The sequence below is a fragment of the Phalangium opilio genome, unplaced genomic scaffold, assembly GCF_054372755.1.
Source record: "Phalangium opilio isolate 3A_F unplaced genomic scaffold, DU_Popi_V2 ptg000019l_1, whole genome shotgun sequence".
NCBI lineage: Eukaryota > Metazoa > Arthropoda > Arachnida > Opiliones > Phalangiidae > Phalangium > Phalangium opilio.
This window is the reverse complement of record NW_028324152.1, coordinates 3,554,360-3,569,404: the sequence shown is the minus strand read 5'-3', so window position 1 is coordinate 3,569,404 and position 15,045 is coordinate 3,554,360. Positions and strand designations below refer to the sequence as shown.

At 36.1% G+C, this 15,045-nt stretch overlaps 1 long non-coding RNA gene and 33 other non-coding genes across 34 annotated transcripts; 1 reads left to right on the top strand and 33 right to left on the bottom strand.

Annotated features, from left to right (window-relative positions):
* The first annotated feature begins 3,462 nt into the window (after window positions 1-3,462).
* On the top strand, window positions 3,463-7,486 carry LOC149699779 (uncharacterized). The gene is made up of 5 exons (XR_016382079.1): window positions 3,463-3,629; window positions 3,704-5,238; window positions 5,315-5,468; window positions 5,533-5,682; window positions 5,760-7,486. It is a non-coding gene; the product is annotated as an uncharacterized LOC149699779 (long non-coding RNA).
* A 241-nt stretch (window positions 7,487-7,727) lies between these two features.
* On the bottom strand, window positions 7,728-7,800 carry TRNAT-AGU (transfer RNA threonine (anticodon AGU)). Its single transcript has one exon. It is a non-coding gene; the product is annotated as a tRNA-Thr (tRNA).
* A 339-nt stretch (window positions 7,801-8,139) lies between these two features.
* TRNAT-UGU (transfer RNA threonine (anticodon UGU)) lies at window positions 8,140-8,212 on the bottom strand. The gene has a single exon. It is a non-coding gene; the product is annotated as a tRNA-Thr (tRNA).
* A 166-nt stretch (window positions 8,213-8,378) lies between these two features.
* Window positions 8,379-8,451, bottom strand: TRNAT-AGU (transfer RNA threonine (anticodon AGU)). Its single transcript has one exon. It is a non-coding gene; the product is annotated as a tRNA-Thr (tRNA).
* Window positions 8,452-8,584: 133 nt separating this feature from the next.
* Window positions 8,585-8,657, bottom strand: TRNAT-AGU (transfer RNA threonine (anticodon AGU)). Its single transcript has one exon. It is a non-coding gene; the product is annotated as a tRNA-Thr (tRNA).
* Window positions 8,658-8,823: 166 nt separating this feature from the next.
* TRNAT-AGU (transfer RNA threonine (anticodon AGU)) lies at window positions 8,824-8,896 on the bottom strand. Its single transcript has one exon. It is a non-coding gene; the product is annotated as a tRNA-Thr (tRNA).
* A 133-nt stretch (window positions 8,897-9,029) lies between these two features.
* Window positions 9,030-9,102, bottom strand: TRNAT-AGU (transfer RNA threonine (anticodon AGU)). The gene has a single exon. It is a non-coding gene; the product is annotated as a tRNA-Thr (tRNA).
* A 133-nt stretch (window positions 9,103-9,235) lies between these two features.
* Window positions 9,236-9,308, bottom strand: TRNAT-UGU (transfer RNA threonine (anticodon UGU)). Its single transcript has one exon. It is a non-coding gene; the product is annotated as a tRNA-Thr (tRNA).
* A 166-nt stretch (window positions 9,309-9,474) lies between these two features.
* TRNAT-AGU (transfer RNA threonine (anticodon AGU)) lies at window positions 9,475-9,547 on the bottom strand. The gene has a single exon. It is a non-coding gene; the product is annotated as a tRNA-Thr (tRNA).
* A 133-nt stretch (window positions 9,548-9,680) lies between these two features.
* On the bottom strand, window positions 9,681-9,753 carry TRNAT-UGU (transfer RNA threonine (anticodon UGU)). Its single transcript has one exon. It is a non-coding gene; the product is annotated as a tRNA-Thr (tRNA).
* Window positions 9,754-9,919: 166 nt separating this feature from the next.
* TRNAT-AGU (transfer RNA threonine (anticodon AGU)) lies at window positions 9,920-9,992 on the bottom strand. The gene has a single exon. It is a non-coding gene; the product is annotated as a tRNA-Thr (tRNA).
* A 133-nt stretch (window positions 9,993-10,125) lies between these two features.
* Window positions 10,126-10,198, bottom strand: TRNAT-AGU (transfer RNA threonine (anticodon AGU)). Its single transcript has one exon. It is a non-coding gene; the product is annotated as a tRNA-Thr (tRNA).
* Window positions 10,199-10,364: 166 nt separating this feature from the next.
* TRNAT-AGU (transfer RNA threonine (anticodon AGU)) lies at window positions 10,365-10,437 on the bottom strand. The gene has a single exon. It is a non-coding gene; the product is annotated as a tRNA-Thr (tRNA).
* A 133-nt stretch (window positions 10,438-10,570) lies between these two features.
* TRNAT-AGU (transfer RNA threonine (anticodon AGU)) lies at window positions 10,571-10,643 on the bottom strand. Its single transcript has one exon. It is a non-coding gene; the product is annotated as a tRNA-Thr (tRNA).
* Window positions 10,644-10,776: 133 nt separating this feature from the next.
* On the bottom strand, window positions 10,777-10,849 carry TRNAT-UGU (transfer RNA threonine (anticodon UGU)). Its single transcript has one exon. It is a non-coding gene; the product is annotated as a tRNA-Thr (tRNA).
* A 166-nt stretch (window positions 10,850-11,015) lies between these two features.
* Window positions 11,016-11,088, bottom strand: TRNAT-AGU (transfer RNA threonine (anticodon AGU)). The gene has a single exon. It is a non-coding gene; the product is annotated as a tRNA-Thr (tRNA).
* Window positions 11,089-11,221: 133 nt separating this feature from the next.
* TRNAT-UGU (transfer RNA threonine (anticodon UGU)) lies at window positions 11,222-11,294 on the bottom strand. The gene has a single exon. It is a non-coding gene; the product is annotated as a tRNA-Thr (tRNA).
* Window positions 11,295-11,460: 166 nt separating this feature from the next.
* TRNAT-AGU (transfer RNA threonine (anticodon AGU)) lies at window positions 11,461-11,533 on the bottom strand. The gene has a single exon. It is a non-coding gene; the product is annotated as a tRNA-Thr (tRNA).
* Window positions 11,534-11,666: 133 nt separating this feature from the next.
* On the bottom strand, window positions 11,667-11,739 carry TRNAT-UGU (transfer RNA threonine (anticodon UGU)). Its single transcript has one exon. It is a non-coding gene; the product is annotated as a tRNA-Thr (tRNA).
* Window positions 11,740-11,905: 166 nt separating this feature from the next.
* On the bottom strand, window positions 11,906-11,978 carry TRNAT-AGU (transfer RNA threonine (anticodon AGU)). Its single transcript has one exon. It is a non-coding gene; the product is annotated as a tRNA-Thr (tRNA).
* Window positions 11,979-12,111: 133 nt separating this feature from the next.
* Window positions 12,112-12,184, bottom strand: TRNAT-AGU (transfer RNA threonine (anticodon AGU)). Its single transcript has one exon. It is a non-coding gene; the product is annotated as a tRNA-Thr (tRNA).
* A 133-nt stretch (window positions 12,185-12,317) lies between these two features.
* On the bottom strand, window positions 12,318-12,390 carry TRNAT-UGU (transfer RNA threonine (anticodon UGU)). The gene has a single exon. It is a non-coding gene; the product is annotated as a tRNA-Thr (tRNA).
* Window positions 12,391-12,556: 166 nt separating this feature from the next.
* On the bottom strand, window positions 12,557-12,629 carry TRNAT-AGU (transfer RNA threonine (anticodon AGU)). Its single transcript has one exon. It is a non-coding gene; the product is annotated as a tRNA-Thr (tRNA).
* A 133-nt stretch (window positions 12,630-12,762) lies between these two features.
* On the bottom strand, window positions 12,763-12,835 carry TRNAT-AGU (transfer RNA threonine (anticodon AGU)). The gene has a single exon. It is a non-coding gene; the product is annotated as a tRNA-Thr (tRNA).
* A 133-nt stretch (window positions 12,836-12,968) lies between these two features.
* On the bottom strand, window positions 12,969-13,041 carry TRNAT-AGU (transfer RNA threonine (anticodon AGU)). The gene has a single exon. It is a non-coding gene; the product is annotated as a tRNA-Thr (tRNA).
* Window positions 13,042-13,174: 133 nt separating this feature from the next.
* Window positions 13,175-13,247, bottom strand: TRNAT-AGU (transfer RNA threonine (anticodon AGU)). The gene has a single exon. It is a non-coding gene; the product is annotated as a tRNA-Thr (tRNA).
* Window positions 13,248-13,380: 133 nt separating this feature from the next.
* Window positions 13,381-13,453, bottom strand: TRNAT-UGU (transfer RNA threonine (anticodon UGU)). Its single transcript has one exon. It is a non-coding gene; the product is annotated as a tRNA-Thr (tRNA).
* Window positions 13,454-13,619: 166 nt separating this feature from the next.
* TRNAT-AGU (transfer RNA threonine (anticodon AGU)) lies at window positions 13,620-13,692 on the bottom strand. The gene has a single exon. It is a non-coding gene; the product is annotated as a tRNA-Thr (tRNA).
* Window positions 13,693-13,825: 133 nt separating this feature from the next.
* TRNAT-UGU (transfer RNA threonine (anticodon UGU)) lies at window positions 13,826-13,898 on the bottom strand. The gene has a single exon. It is a non-coding gene; the product is annotated as a tRNA-Thr (tRNA).
* Window positions 13,899-14,064: 166 nt separating this feature from the next.
* On the bottom strand, window positions 14,065-14,137 carry TRNAT-AGU (transfer RNA threonine (anticodon AGU)). Its single transcript has one exon. It is a non-coding gene; the product is annotated as a tRNA-Thr (tRNA).
* Window positions 14,138-14,270: 133 nt separating this feature from the next.
* TRNAT-AGU (transfer RNA threonine (anticodon AGU)) lies at window positions 14,271-14,343 on the bottom strand. The gene has a single exon. It is a non-coding gene; the product is annotated as a tRNA-Thr (tRNA).
* Window positions 14,344-14,476: 133 nt separating this feature from the next.
* Window positions 14,477-14,549, bottom strand: TRNAT-UGU (transfer RNA threonine (anticodon UGU)). Its single transcript has one exon. It is a non-coding gene; the product is annotated as a tRNA-Thr (tRNA).
* A 166-nt stretch (window positions 14,550-14,715) lies between these two features.
* TRNAT-AGU (transfer RNA threonine (anticodon AGU)) lies at window positions 14,716-14,788 on the bottom strand. The gene has a single exon. It is a non-coding gene; the product is annotated as a tRNA-Thr (tRNA).
* Window positions 14,789-14,921: 133 nt separating this feature from the next.
* TRNAT-AGU (transfer RNA threonine (anticodon AGU)) lies at window positions 14,922-14,994 on the bottom strand. The gene has a single exon. It is a non-coding gene; the product is annotated as a tRNA-Thr (tRNA).
* Between the last annotated feature and the right edge of the window lie 51 nt (window positions 14,995-15,045).

Here is a 15,045-nt window from a genome sequence, read left to right as displayed (position 1 = left end):
CATTACTAACGAAAATAAGCAAAGTTTTAATCATTGACAAATAATTGTACAGTACTAAAAAACCTGATAATGATATGAACTATCAATATAAACATTGCGATTGGCAATATTATCAGAAGTATATAATACTTATCTTCGAGAGAAGTGTACCAGAAAGCGTGGTAACATGAGAACATTAAAAACAAGGTTACTAAATCGAATCACATACACGATAAATAGTACTCTCATCATTACTCTATTAGCACTTGAATATTTCCCAAGGCGTGCACTATTAATAAATGATGTCCAAAATTGAATGTAAGTGGATCCAAACGGCTGACTCTGAGACAGCACAGTTTTTCATCTATTTTTGGATAACGTAACTAGTGTCCAAAAAGGGATTGTCGAATGATAAGCCAGATTTGGAGTCTCATCCAAAATTGGATTTAGAGTCATCTATTAAGGGATCAGTTATTACCCAGAAATGGTCAGGATATTATTCACATATCAATCAAGCCCACATTGGACAAATTTCTAACCGATATAGGACTAAAGTCAAACCCTCATTTAAACAAATTTCTAACCGATATATTGGACTCAAATTAAAGCCAATATAGAGGCTAGATTTTTTACTTCACTGAGTGATGATTGTTTTTGAAACGTTCTGTTCTCGACGTATCCATCTGTATGTGTTTTTGTTGGTCTGTCTGAATGTTATTAAACCCCAGGGAATCGCGTTCGCAGTTTCCTAATCTGAACCAAAGGGTTCTCAATTTCCGGATCGTATTCACAGTTGACGGATATCTGAAAAACTGTACTGACCACTATTCTATTAACTGTCATCACCAATCTAACTACACCATTTTAAGGTCTTTCAAACACAAAACGATACAACTAGAAGAATAATAAGTAACTTCAGATAAAAATAATTAATATCATATAATTTTAATAAATTATTTGCGAAAAACCTCTCTTAACTGAAAAATCTGTAGTCAAAGTATATAAAGGACGAGTAACGAAGATTGGGTATGAAGTCGAAAGACTGGATACATTTAATAGTTTGTATAAAGCGAGGTATTGAGTCTTTACTCCACTGCACCATGAAACTCTTTCCAAAGTTAATATAGGATGAGTATTGATATCGTTAGTTAATAAAAACGGAATAGAGAAGTCTTTTAGAAGTAAATGCTCATAAGATGTTTCAAGTGTGTGACTCTCTGAAATATCACTGCCTTCTCTAATACTAGGCCTTGAAATGTACAACAGAAGCATTTTTTGTGACATTTTGAATTTGCGCTTAGTAACCGTTAGATGGCTCTTTTCTGAGGCGAATTTCCGCGATGACGAAAGTAAATTCGTACTGCGCAATCTCGCATGACGTCACGTCTTTCGGTTATGGCGGACCAGGAAGGGAAATAAGGATTTTTTAAACTGGACTAAATAACCTGGTCCATGACCATTGACAAGGGCACATCGTCTGCTAAACTAGAGAAGTGGATAATTAAAATATTGGAGGTAATGTCTGTGTCCGAATTCAGCTGCCAAAGAAATCTCCTCCTATCTCTCCTAAGCTCGCTCATTGGGCAATCCAAATCAAACTTAAAGAGTTAGTGCCATAATTTTAGTCATCCACAAACTTAAAATACGAAAAAAATCCTTGAAAAATCTAGTTTATTATGATATGTTTACTTTTGTATTTGGTTTCGTAGAAATTTATAAAATTGCAATCAAAATTTTGTGTTTCGGAAAGGTCTAGTTAAAATTTGTTTCGTTTGATGACGTAGTAAGGAGAAATTTTTTCTCTTGATGTCGCTCACGTGACGCCTGTTAGTTTCTCAGCGCAGTGTTAAGCCTATTTTATTCAGATTCGCGCGGAATTAGTATACTCGGAAGTCTAGGGCGCTCGCGCTTGGCTTTTCCGCGAGATGCCGTGAGTGACGTAGCAAGGAGAAAAACCCACCAAATATCTTCTCCGCAAATTTGCTTTTTGCTCCCAAATTTCTAGTTCTCGAAGTGTTTTTTCTGTGTTTTGCCTCATATTTAAATATTTACTAAGCATATTTATGGAATCAGAAGAGTTTAAACTCTCAAAAAAGTAAGGTTTTCTTTAGATTTGAGATCATTTTTAAATCAGTTCGCTATTCCTTTAAGGTATTTCATTGGCAGTGGCAGTTTTTGGGAAAAACTTAAGGGTTGAAATTTCCATGCAGACGCCATTGACACGTGTCAAAACATACACCAAATTTAAACTAGTATTTTTCGAACTCGGAAACCGTTCAGCATCATGAACCGGTTTATTGACCGGTTTTTTGCTTTCTTTTTCGAGACGAACTTAGCAGATTACACTTCGTCGTAGCTAACAATTTCCCATTGTTTTAAATTTGCCGCCAGTTTGAAACGTCAGTCAAGCGACATCTAGTGCCATTTGTGAAATCCTAACTTCCACCCCCCTTTCATTCCTATCGCAAGGCCTAGTATTAGAGAAGGCAGTGGAAATATAGTAGGCGGTAGGGACGAGTGCATTTTTACTTCTCCTGAGAGACAGGCTATAGAGAATAGGTATGTTGGTGATCCTCAAATATTGTTTCACTTCCAATTTTTACCTTGACCCTTTTATATTACACTAACCCCTCTTTGTTCGAGTCTCGGACGTTTATGTTTAGATAATATGGATGGGTTTCGCAACAAGAATCAAAGGCATCCATTTTCGAATTAAAAAGATAGCATTATCTATTATTCCCTTCTGATGTTACACATTAATTGTTGCTTTTATCGCCATTCGACGATATGGTAAGGAAAAGTAATTTTCAAGCCCGGTAATCAAAGACGTTATGTTCATATACACTTAATTCAGTTTGCCTACTAAAACCTGTGTAATTTTGCTACTAGTTTAAGGGGGTATCGCGAGATCCCTATAGCAAAAGTATCACAGATATACTTTTTTTGGTGTTTGGAAGAAAGTATTTTGCTATATAGTCCACTAACGTAATAACTATGGCTTTTTGGAATTGGGTTTTATCGAAAAGATAGTAACAATAAGTGAGTTAGGCGATCTTGTCATAAATAACTGATACGGAGAAAAACGTATACATGTTAAATTCTGATAAAAAAATAATAGTGACCATATTCCAGATGAATGTCTACTACAAAAAAATGATTTGGATATTTTTTACAAAGCTTAAATTTCAAAATATTACGCTTAAAGTTAAACTTCAAAGCAAGTGGATTTAGAAAATAGAAAATATTTTTAATTTAACCGAACGTAGAATACGACCCTTTTTTCTACATAATTTTTTTTTCGGAAAATTTTGTCGATTGAATACATTTGTCAGTTTAAATCTTACTAAGATTATTCAATCTCAAAAAAATATCAACTAAAATTGTTGTATTGTTTAAACGAATAAACTTCTGAATAGTTTTCGATTATTTGTAGTTAATCGTATTTTTCGAAAAAATCGATCAAAAAACCCCGAGCCCTAGCAACGTCTGATACGTATGGTCTGCCCAAACAATTGACTCTTGCGTGTGGCGCGAGATATATGATGACCAACAATGTTGACACCTCTGACGGACTAACTAATGGCGCGACAGGTTGGTTAAGAAAGATAGAGTACGGCACAAATAGGGTCGGGGATAAAATCCCGTTCAGGGTATGGATGGAGTTTGACGATCCCAAAGTTGGGAGAATGTTGAGGCAAAAATGTCATGGTTTATATTTGAATAGTGATATTAACGCTTCGTGGACGCCTGTTGAAAAGGTCATCAAGTCGTTTAATAGAAAATGGAGACAAAATAATGCCTCAGTTTCTAGGAAACAATTGCCTTTGTTTGTTTCTGAGGCCATTACGATACATAAAAGTCAGGGTGATACTTACTCCTCGGTAGTGGTTCATTGTAAGGCTACAAAAAAAATTGAAAGAGCGCATTTATATGTGGCTTGTAGTAGAGCGAAAACCGCTTCCGGTTTATATATTGATGGAAAATTTAAAGTTCCTAATTCACCCAAAAACAACCTAGTAGAATTGGAACTTAAGAGGTTGCGAGACACAAAAAGCATCGAACTACCTTTCTTGCATGATCCCCTTTACATTTATGTACATAACGTGCAGTCTTTAAATGCTCATTTAGAAGATGTTTTAGCAGACAATGTAATTATGAAAAGTCAAATGTTATGTTTTGTTGAAACGTGGAAAAAAGAGACGGACGATTTTAGAGTTCCATCTTTTAAGGAAGTAGGTGGTATTTACTTGCCAAGTACGGCACGCAGAGTTGCTTTTGGTTCGTCCATATATTTAAGAGACACGCCTGAAAACGAAGTTAAAGAGATAGATACTAGAGTTTTACGAAGCGACATTCCTGTTAGAAATTCTCACGTGGAACGTTGCTGGTTAGATGTTTACATAGAAGGAGAACTTATATCTGTGGTGTTGTTGTACAAATCTCCCTTAGGAAGTTTGAGAACTGTGTTTGAGGACTTTAACCCTTTGTTTGACATGAAATATGATTCGTCTATTCCAACAGTTGTGGTTGGAGATTTCAATATTAACTTTTTAAAGAGCCAAACGGCACTGAGAATGTTCTTTGATTCACATGGAATATCTCTTTTGCCGGGTCTAGAACAAAAGTATTCGACTGACTATCATTGTCAATTAGATTTGGCATTTGGTAACCAACTTTTTCGAGACCGATACGATGCATGTTATAGAGAGTCTTATTATTCTTACCACAAGGGTATTTGCATTTTTAAAAGAACATAGTTTGAAATGGAAAAATTTATTTAAAGCAAGGTGGAGCTCCAGTGCGCCCCTTATTGACGACCTTTCTATTGTACATTGGTTTTAGCTTGTTAGGATAATTTTCAGATCCTCCCTAATGCATTAAGTCTCATTGTTACCTACCTACGGCAAGGTAAAATTATTATGTATATACAAGGTTAGGCATCATGGTAGGGGCGCCAATGGAGCCGCATGTTGCTTTAAGGGTCTAAACTACGAGAAATAGGCTTGGGATCCTTGGCTAAGAAACCCACATATGGCTTGGGATCCTGTACTAAGAAACCTAAAATTAGGCTTGGGATCCTGTACTAAGAAACCTAAAATTAGGCTTGGGATCCTGTACTAAGAAACCTAAAATTAGGCTTGGGATCCTGTACTAAGAGACCCACTTAAGGCTTGGGATCCTTGACTAAGAGACCCACACAAGGCTTGGGATCCTTGACTAAAGAACCCACATCTGACTTCAAGATTTGAAAAAAAAATGGTAAGTATCATTATTGTAATTGACGGTCATATAAGTTTGGTATTAATCCATTTAAAAATATGGTATATTTTATGAGTAACCTGGAGGATTGGCGTAGTTCATGAGTAGCCTAGAGGATTTGTGTAGTTAATGAATACCCTAGAGGACATGCGTAGTTCATGAATGCCCTACAGCATTGGTTTAGTTCATGGGTAACCATGGAGGACAAGGTCAACGAAATTGTAAACAAGGTATGTGATAGTGATAATTAGTTAATGGGGATAATCGTTGAGGTGATTTATTGTGGTTCTTCAGAAAATACGTCGGCAAATATATCTCAAGGCTTATCCTTAGGCTTAATAAAGGTGAAATACAACTCTGAAAACGTTAAAATGGTTGCGTCAGATGACTGAGATCTGGAGCGGCAACTGTGGGTTCATGTAAAGGCGGACCACTGAACAAAGTGTAAGTGTTGCACCAAGTTTCATAGGTTTTGTGAAGAATGGAGCAATTTTGTATAGCGTACTTTAAAAATGTTTTAGGTATGGCGAAGCGGAAATGACTGAATAATCGGCGACAATTCAACAGTCCTAGTCGAAAATCCCCTTTTTTCGGCAAAACGCGGCCGAGGTGATTTTGAAAATGTTCCTGGCGGCGTTATCTGCCGTTGGTAACACTGCAGCGTCCTCAAAAGTTGGCCAACGCTCAAAGCGGAAGTTGGACTGCGCCGCAATTTATCGACTAGAACTATAGTTCTAGCACGTTCAATGTTATGGGAGCAGCAAGTAGAGCAATACAAGGGCGGGCTGCATAGCGGTCTAGCAGTGGAAATACAGAAAGGAGAAAAACTTAACGCCAAGAGGCAGAGTTTTCCTATTTTGTGGAACTGGAGTCGTCTTGGTCTTTGTTATCAGAAACGTACAGCGCCAATACACTTATGTAATAGTTTCGAAAAAACGAAACTTTATGAACTACGCCTCATCTACTAGGTTATTGCTTTCTTTCGGACGCTATCCACCAAACATTCATCCTTAAACAGTCTGAAGAAGTTTTTAATATTAATAGTCCTAATTTGATTGTGGTTTTTTCCCAAATGGGTTTTCCCAGAGCCTTTTTTCCCACATGCGCTGTGGGTTTTTATGGCTCGAATTAGCTTGTATTATGACATGAATATTTGACATCCATTGCATCGTTCGATAATGCTATTAATAAATTTATTCGTGGATAGCTTAGACGTCAGAGTGAAAAATCAACTCACAATATAAAAATAAGTGTTTTAATATTAATAATTCAACTGTGATTATGGTTTTTTCCCAAATGGGTTTTCCCAGAGCCTTTTTTCCCACATGCGCTGTGGGTTTTTATGGCTCGAATTAGCTTGTATTATGACATGAATATTTGACATCCATTGCATCGTTTGTTAATGCTATTAATCAATTTATTCGTGGATAGCTCAGACGTCAGAGTGGAAAATCAATAATTTAAAAATAAGTGTTTTAATATTAATAATTCAATTGTGATTATGGTTTTTTCCCAAATGGGTTTTCCCAGAACCTTTTTTCCCATATGCGCTGTGGGTTTTTATGGTTCGAATTAGCTTGTATTATGACATGAATATTTGACATCCATTGCATCGTTTGTTAATGCTATTAATCAATTTATTCGTGGATAGCTCAGACTTCAGAGTGGAAAATCAATAATTTAAAAATAAGTGTTTCAATATTAATAATCCCAAATGGGTTTTCCCAGAACCTTTTTTCCCATATGCGCTGTGGGTTTTTATGGTTCGAATTTGCTTAATGTTAAATTATACTGAAGGTTCCAATATATAATGTTAAATAACTATTCAATGTTGTATATAGATAGAAACGTTGAAGTATTATAAATACTGTTCTGTTAATGGTTTTTCAAGAACCTTTTGTTCCCATATGTATTGTGGGTTTTATGGTTTTAATTAGGTTATATTTAACTTTTACTGTACAGTTTAATGTATTATGTTATTTATTTCTTTGTATATATTGAAGTATTGTTGAAGTGTTATAAATACTGTCTTCTGAGCCTAATGTAATATTATAAATACTGTCTTTTTAGCCTAATGTACTTTCAGAATGTTATGGTCTTGAATTAAATGAAAAGTAAATAAAGTGAACGTTAAAATATATGACATCGTCCCTATATTATGTAAGATGAACCTCGTTCGGCCGTCGAAGGTAATTTAAGACAAGTAATGATGATAATATACATGTATGAAGTCGATAAGTTTTATAATATAAGGGGGGGGGGTAGAGTTTCCACAGCAAGTGATAGATATTGAAAAGGCTTGAACAATTGACTATTTTAAAATTGAATTCCTGCACTTGCAAAGAATTAAAAAAAAGCGATAGATGGATATATTTAGGTTGTTTAAGGTGTAGTGATAGTCATCTCCACTCGGAGAGGTAATATTTTGGCTTTCCCAACTTGTTCAAAATTATATAGCTACGAAATCTAGTTCAAGTAACATAACAGCGAGGCTCCGACGAGAATCGAACTCATGATCTCCTGTTTACTAGACAGGCGCTTTAACCACTAAGCCACGGAGCCCTTGCTTTGAAGCGATATGAATGCAGAATATTTCAGTAAATTAACTAAAATTTCTCATGGGAACTTTTGCCCTATTATTTTAATTTTTCAAAATTATATAGCTACGAAATCTAGTTCAAGAAACATAACAGCGAGGCTTCGACGAGAATCGAACTCATGATCTCCTGTTTACTAGACAGGCGCTTTAATCACTAAGCCACGGAGCCCTCGCTTTGAAGCGACATGAATGCTGAATATTCCAGTAATTTAACTAAATTAACTCATCGGAATTTTTACCCTATTGTTTTAATTTTTCAAAATTTAATAGCTACGAAATCTAGTTCAAGTAACATAACAGCGAGGCTCCGACGAGAATCGAACTCATGATCTCCTGTTTACAAGACAGGCGCTTTAACCACTAAGCCACGGAGCCCTTGCTTTGAAGCGACATCAATGCTGAATATTTCAGTAAATTAACTAAATTATCTCATGAGAACTTTAACACTATTGTTTGCATATATGCATATCTAAATCAACTATTAGTTTTAATTTTTCAAAATTTAATAGCTTCGAAATCTAGTTCAATCAACATAACAGCGGGGCTCCGACGAGAATCGAACTCATGATCTCCTGTTTACTAGACAGGCGCTTTAACCACTAAGCCACGGAGCCCTTGCTTTGAAGCGACATGAATGCTGAATATTCCAGTAATTTAACTGAATTAACTCATCGGAATTTTTACCCTATTGTTTTAATTTTTCAAAATTTAATAGCTACGAAATCTAGGTCAAGTAACATAACAGCAAGGCTCCGACGAGATTCGAACTCATGATCTCCTGTTTACTAGACAGGCGCTTTAACCACTAAGCCACGGAGCCCTTGCTTTGAAGCGATATGAATGCTGAATATTTCAGTAAATTAACTAAATTATCTCATGGGAACTTTTTCACTATTGTTTGCATATATGCATATCTAAATCAACTATTATTTTTAATTTTTCAAAATTTAATAGCTTCGAAATCTAGTTCAATCAACATAACAGCGGGGCTCCGACGAGAATCGAACTCATGATCTCCTGTTTACTAGACAGGCGCTTTAACCACTAAGCCACGGAGCCCTTGCTTTGAAGCGACATGAATGCTGAATATTCCAGTAATTTAACTAAATTAACTCATCGGAATTTTTACCCTATTGTTTTAATTTTTCAAAATTTAATAGCTACGAAATCTAGGTCAAGTAACATAACAGCAAGGCTCCGACGAGAATCGAACTCATGATCTCCTGTTTACTAGACAGGCGCTTTAATCACTAAGCCACGGAGCCCTCGCTTTGAAGCGACATGAATGCTGAATATTCCAGTAATTTAACTAAATTAACTCATCGGAATTTTTACCCTATTGTTTTAATTTTTCAAAATTTAATAGCTACGAAATCTAGTTCAAGTAACATAACAGCGAGGCTCCGACGAGAATCGAACTCATGATCTCCTGTATACAAGACAGGCGCTTTAACCACTAAGCCACGGAGCCCTTGCTTTGAAGCGACATGAATGCTGAATATTTCAGTAAATTAACTAAATTATCTCATGAGAACTTTAACACTATTGTTTGCATATATGCATATCTAAATCAACTATTATTTTTAATTTTTCAAAATTGAATAGCTTCGAAATCTAGTTCAATCAACATAACAGCGGGGCTCCGACGAGAATCGAACTCATGATCTCCTGTTTACTAGACAGGCGCTTTAACCACTAAGCCACGGAGCCCTTGCTTTGAAGCGACATGAATGCTGAATATTCCAGTAATTTAACTAAATTAACTCATCGGAATTTTTACCCTATTGTTTTAATTTTTCAAAATTTAATAGCTACGAAATCTAGTTCAAGTAACATAACAGCGAGGCTCCGACGAGAATCGAACTCATGATCTCCTGTTTACAAGACAGGCGCTTTAACCACTAAGCCACGGAGCCCTTGCTTTGAAGCGACATGAATGCTGAATATTTCAGTAAATTAACTAAATTATCTCATGAGAACTTTAACACTATTGTTTGCATATATGCATATCTAAATCAACTATTATTTTTAATTTTTCAAAATTGAATAGCTTCGAAATCTAGTTCAATCAACATAACAGCGGGGCTCCGACGAGAATCGAACTCATGATCTCCTGTTTACTAGACAGGCGCTTTAACCACTAAGCCACGGAGCCCTTGCTTTGAAGCGACATGAATGCTGAATATTCCAGTAATTTAACTAAATTAACTCATCGGAATTTTTACCCTATTGTTTTAATTTTTCAAAATTTAATAGCTACGAAATCTAGGTCAAGTAACATAACAGCAAGGCTCCGACGAGATTCGAACTCATGATCTCCTGTTTACTAGACAGGCGCTTTAACCACTAAGCCACGGAGCCCTTGCTTTGAAGCGATATGAATGCTGAATATTTCAGTAAATTAACTAAATTATCTCATGGGAACTTTTTCACTATTGTTTGCATATATGCATATCTAAATCAACTATTATTTTTAATTTTTCAAAATTTAATAGCTTCGAAATCTAGTTCAATCAACATAACAGCGGGGCTCCGACGAGAATCGAACTCATGATCTCCTGTTTACTAGACAGGCGCTTTAACCACTAAGCCACGGAGCCCTTGCTTTGAAGCGACATGAATGCTGAATATTCCAGTAATTTAACTAAATTAACTCATCGGAATTTTTACCCTATTGTTTTAATTTTTCAAAATTTAATAGCTACGAAATCTAGGTCAAGTAACATAACAGCAAGGCTCCGACGAGAATCGAACTCATGATCTCCTGTTTACTAGACAGGCGCTTTAATCACTAAGCCACGGAGCCCTCGCTTTGAAGCGACATGAATGCTGAATATTCCAGTAATTTAACTAAATTAACTCATCGGAATTTTTACCCTATTGTTTTAATTTTTCAAAATTTAATAGCTACGAAATCTAGTTCAAGTAACATAACAGCGAGGCTCCGACGAGAATCGAACTCATGATCTCCTGTATACAAGACAGGCGCTTTAACCACTAAGCCACGGAGCCCTTGCTTTGAAGCGACATGAATGCTGAATATTTCAGTAAATTAACTAAATTATCTCATGAGAACTTTAACACTATTGTTTGCATATATGCATATCTAAATCAACTATTATTTTTAATTTTTCAAAATTGAATAGCTTCGAAATCTAGTTCAATCAACATAACAGCGGGGCTCCGACGAGAATCGAACTCATGATCTCCTGTTTACTAGACAGGCGCTTTAACCACTAAGCCACGGAGCCCTTGCTTTGAAGCGACATGAATGCTGAATATTCCAGTAATTTAACTAAATTAACTCATCGGAATTTTTACCCTATTGTTTTAATTTTTCAAAATTTAATAGCTACGAAATCTAGTTCAAGTAACATAACAGCGAGGCTCCGACGAGAATCGAACTCATGATCTCCTGTTTACAAGACAGGCGCTTTAACCACTAAGCCACGGAGCCCTTGCTTTGAAGCGACATGAATGCTGAATATTTCAGTAAATTAACTAAATTATCTCATGAGAACTTTAACACTATTGTTTGCATATATGCATATCTAAATCAACTATTATTTTTAATTTTTCAAAATTGAATAGCTTCGAAATCTAGTTCAATCAACATAACAGCGGGGCTCCGACGAGAATCGAACTCATGATCTCCTGTTTACTAGACAGGCGCTTTAACCACTAAGCCACGGAGCCCTTGCTTTGAAGCGACATGAATGCTGAATATTCCAGTAATTTAACTAAATTAACTCATCGGAATTTTTACCCTATTGTTTTAATTTTTCAAAATTTAATAGCTACGAAATCTAGTTCAAGTAACATAACAGCGAGGCTCCGACGAGAATCGAACTCATGATCTCCTGTTTACAAGACAGGCGCTTTAACCACTAAGCCACGGAGCCCTTGCTTTGAAGCGACATGAATGCTGAATATTTCAGTAAATTAACTAAATTATCTCATGAGAACTTTAACACTATTGTTTGCATATATGCATATCTAAATCAACTATTATTTTTAATTTTTCAAAATTTAATAGCTTCGAAATCTAGTTCAATCAACATAACAGCGGGGCTCCGACGAGAATCGAACTCATGATCTCCTGTTTACTAGACAGGCGCTTTAACCACTAAGCCACGGAGCCCTTGCTTTGAAGCGACATGAATGCTGAATATTCCAGTAATTTAACTAAATTAACTCATCGGAATTTTTACCCTATTGTTTTAATTTTTCAAAATTTAATAGCTACGAAATCTAGGTCAAGTAACATAACAGCAAGGCTCCGACGAGAATCGAACTCATGATCTCCTGTTTACTAGACAGGCGCTTTAATCACTAAGCCACGGAGCCCTCGCTTTGAAGCAACATGAATGCTGAATATTCCAGTAATTTAACTAAATTAACTCATCGGAATTTTTACCCTATTGTTTTAATTTTTCAAAATTTAATAGCTACGAAATCTAGTTCAAGTAACATAACAGCGAGGCTCCGACGAGAATCGAACTCATGATCTCCTGTTTACAAGACAGGCGCTTTAACCACTAAGCCACGGAGCCCTTGCTTTGAAGCGACATGAATGCTGAATATTTCAGTAAATTAACTAAATTATCTCATGAGAACTTTAACACTATTGTTTGCATATATGCATATCTAAATCAACTATTATTTTTAATTTTTCAAAATTTAATAGCTTCGAAATCTAGTTCAATCAACATAACAGCGGGGCTCCGACGAGAATCGAACTCATGATCTCCTGTTTACTAGACAGGCGCTTTAACCACTAAGCCACGGAGCCCTTGCTTTGAAGCGACATGAATGCTGAATATTCCAGTAATTTAACTAAATTAACTCATCGGAATTTTTACCCTATTGTTTTAATTTTTCAAAATTTAATAGCTACGAAATCTAGGTCAAGTAACATAACAGCAAGGCTCCGACGAGAATCGAACTCATGATCTCCTGTTTACTAGACAGGCGCTTTAATCACTAAGCCACGGAGCCCTCGCTTTGAAGCGACATGAATGCTGAATATTCCAGTAATTTAACTAAATTAACTCATCGGAATTTTTACCCTATTGTTTTAATTTTTCAAAATTTAATAGCTTCGAAATCTAGTTCAATCAACATAACAGCGGGGCTCCGACGAGAATCGAACTCATGATCTCCTGTTTACTAGACAGGCGCTTTAACCACTAAGCCACGGAGCCCTTGCTTTGAAGCGACATGAATGCTGAATATTCCAGTAATTTAACTAAATTAACTCATCGGAATTTTTACCCTATTGTTTTAATTTTTCAAAATTTAATAGCTACGAAATCTAGGTCAAGTAACATAACAGCAAGGCTCCGACGAGAATCGAACTCATGATCTCCTGTTTACTAGACAGGCGCTTTAATCACTAAGCCACGGAGCCCTCGCTTTGAAGCGACATGAATGCTGAATATTCCAGTAATTTAACTAAATTAACTCATCGGAATTTTTACCCTATTGTTTTAATTTTTCAAAATTTAATAGCTACGAAATCTAGTTCAAGTAACATAACAGCGAGGCTCCGACGAGAATCGAACTCATGATCTCCTGTTTACAAGACAGGCGCTTTAACCACTAAGCCACGGAGCCCTTGCTTTGAAGCGACATGAATGCTGAATATTTCAGTCAATTAACTAAATTATCTCATGAGAACTTTAACACTATTGTTTGCATATATGCATATCTAAATCAACTATTATTTTTAATTTTTCAAAATTGAATAGCTTCGAAATCTAGTTCAATCAACATAACAGCGGGGCTCCGACGAGAATCGAACTCATGATCTCCTGTTTACTAGACAGGCGCTTTAACCACTAAGCCACGGAGCCCTTGCTTTGAAGCGACATGAATGCTGAATATTCCAGTAATTTAACTAAATTAACTCATCGGAATTTTTACCCTATTGTTTTAATTTTTCAAAATTTAATAGCTACGAAATCTAGTTCAAGTAACATAACAGCGAGGCTCCGACGAGAATCGAACTCATGATCTCCTGTTTACAAGACAGGCGGTTTAACCACTAAGCCACGGAGCCCTTGCTTTGAAGCGACATGAATGCTGAATATTTCAGTAAATTAACTAAATTATCTCATGAGAACTTTAACACTATTGTTTGCATATATGCATATCTAAATCAACTATTATTTTTAATTTTTCAAAATTTAATAGCTTCGAAATCTAGTTCAATCAACATAACAGCGGGGCTCCGACGAGAATCGAACTCATGATCTCCTGTTTACTAGACAGGCGCTTTAACCACTAAGCCACGGAGCCCTTGCTTTGAAGCGACATGAATGCTGAATATTCCAGTAATTTAACTAAATTAACTCATCGGAATTTTTACCCTATTGTTTTAATTTTTCAAAATTTAATAGCTACGAAATCTAGGTCAAGTAACATAACAGCAAGGCTCCGACGAGAATCGAACTCATGATCTCCTGTTTACTAGACAGGCGCTTTAATCACTAAGCCACGGAGCCCTCGCTTTGAAGCGACATGAATGCTGAATATTCCAGTAATTTAACTAAATTAACTCATCGGAATTTTTACCCTATTGTTTTAATTTTTCAAAATTTAATAGCTACGAAATCTAGTTCAAGTAACATAACAGCGAGGCTCCGACGAGAATCGAACTCATGATCTCCTGTTTACAAGACAGGCGCTTTAACCACTAAGCCACGGAGCCCTTGCTTTGAAGCGACATGAATGCTGAATATTTCAGTAAATTAACTCAATTATCTCATGAGAACTTTAACACTATTGTTTGCATATATGCATATCTAAATCAACTATTATTTTTAATTTTTCAAAATTTAATAGCTTCGAAATCTAGTTCAATCAACATAACAGCGGGGCTCCGACGAGAATCGAACTCATGATCTCCTGTTTACTAGACAAGCGCTTTAACCACTAAGCCACGGAGCCCTTGCTTTGAAGCGACATGAATGCTGAATATTCCAGTAATTTAACTAAATTAACTCATCGGAATTTTTACCCTATTGTTTTAATTTTTCAAAATTTAATAGCTACGAAATCTAGGTCAAGTAACATAACAGCAAGGCTCCGACGAGAATCGAACTCATGATCTCCTGTTTACTAGACAGGCGCTTTAATCACTAAGCCACGGAGCCCTCGCTTTGAAGCGACATGAATGCTGAATATTCCAGTAATTTAACTAAATT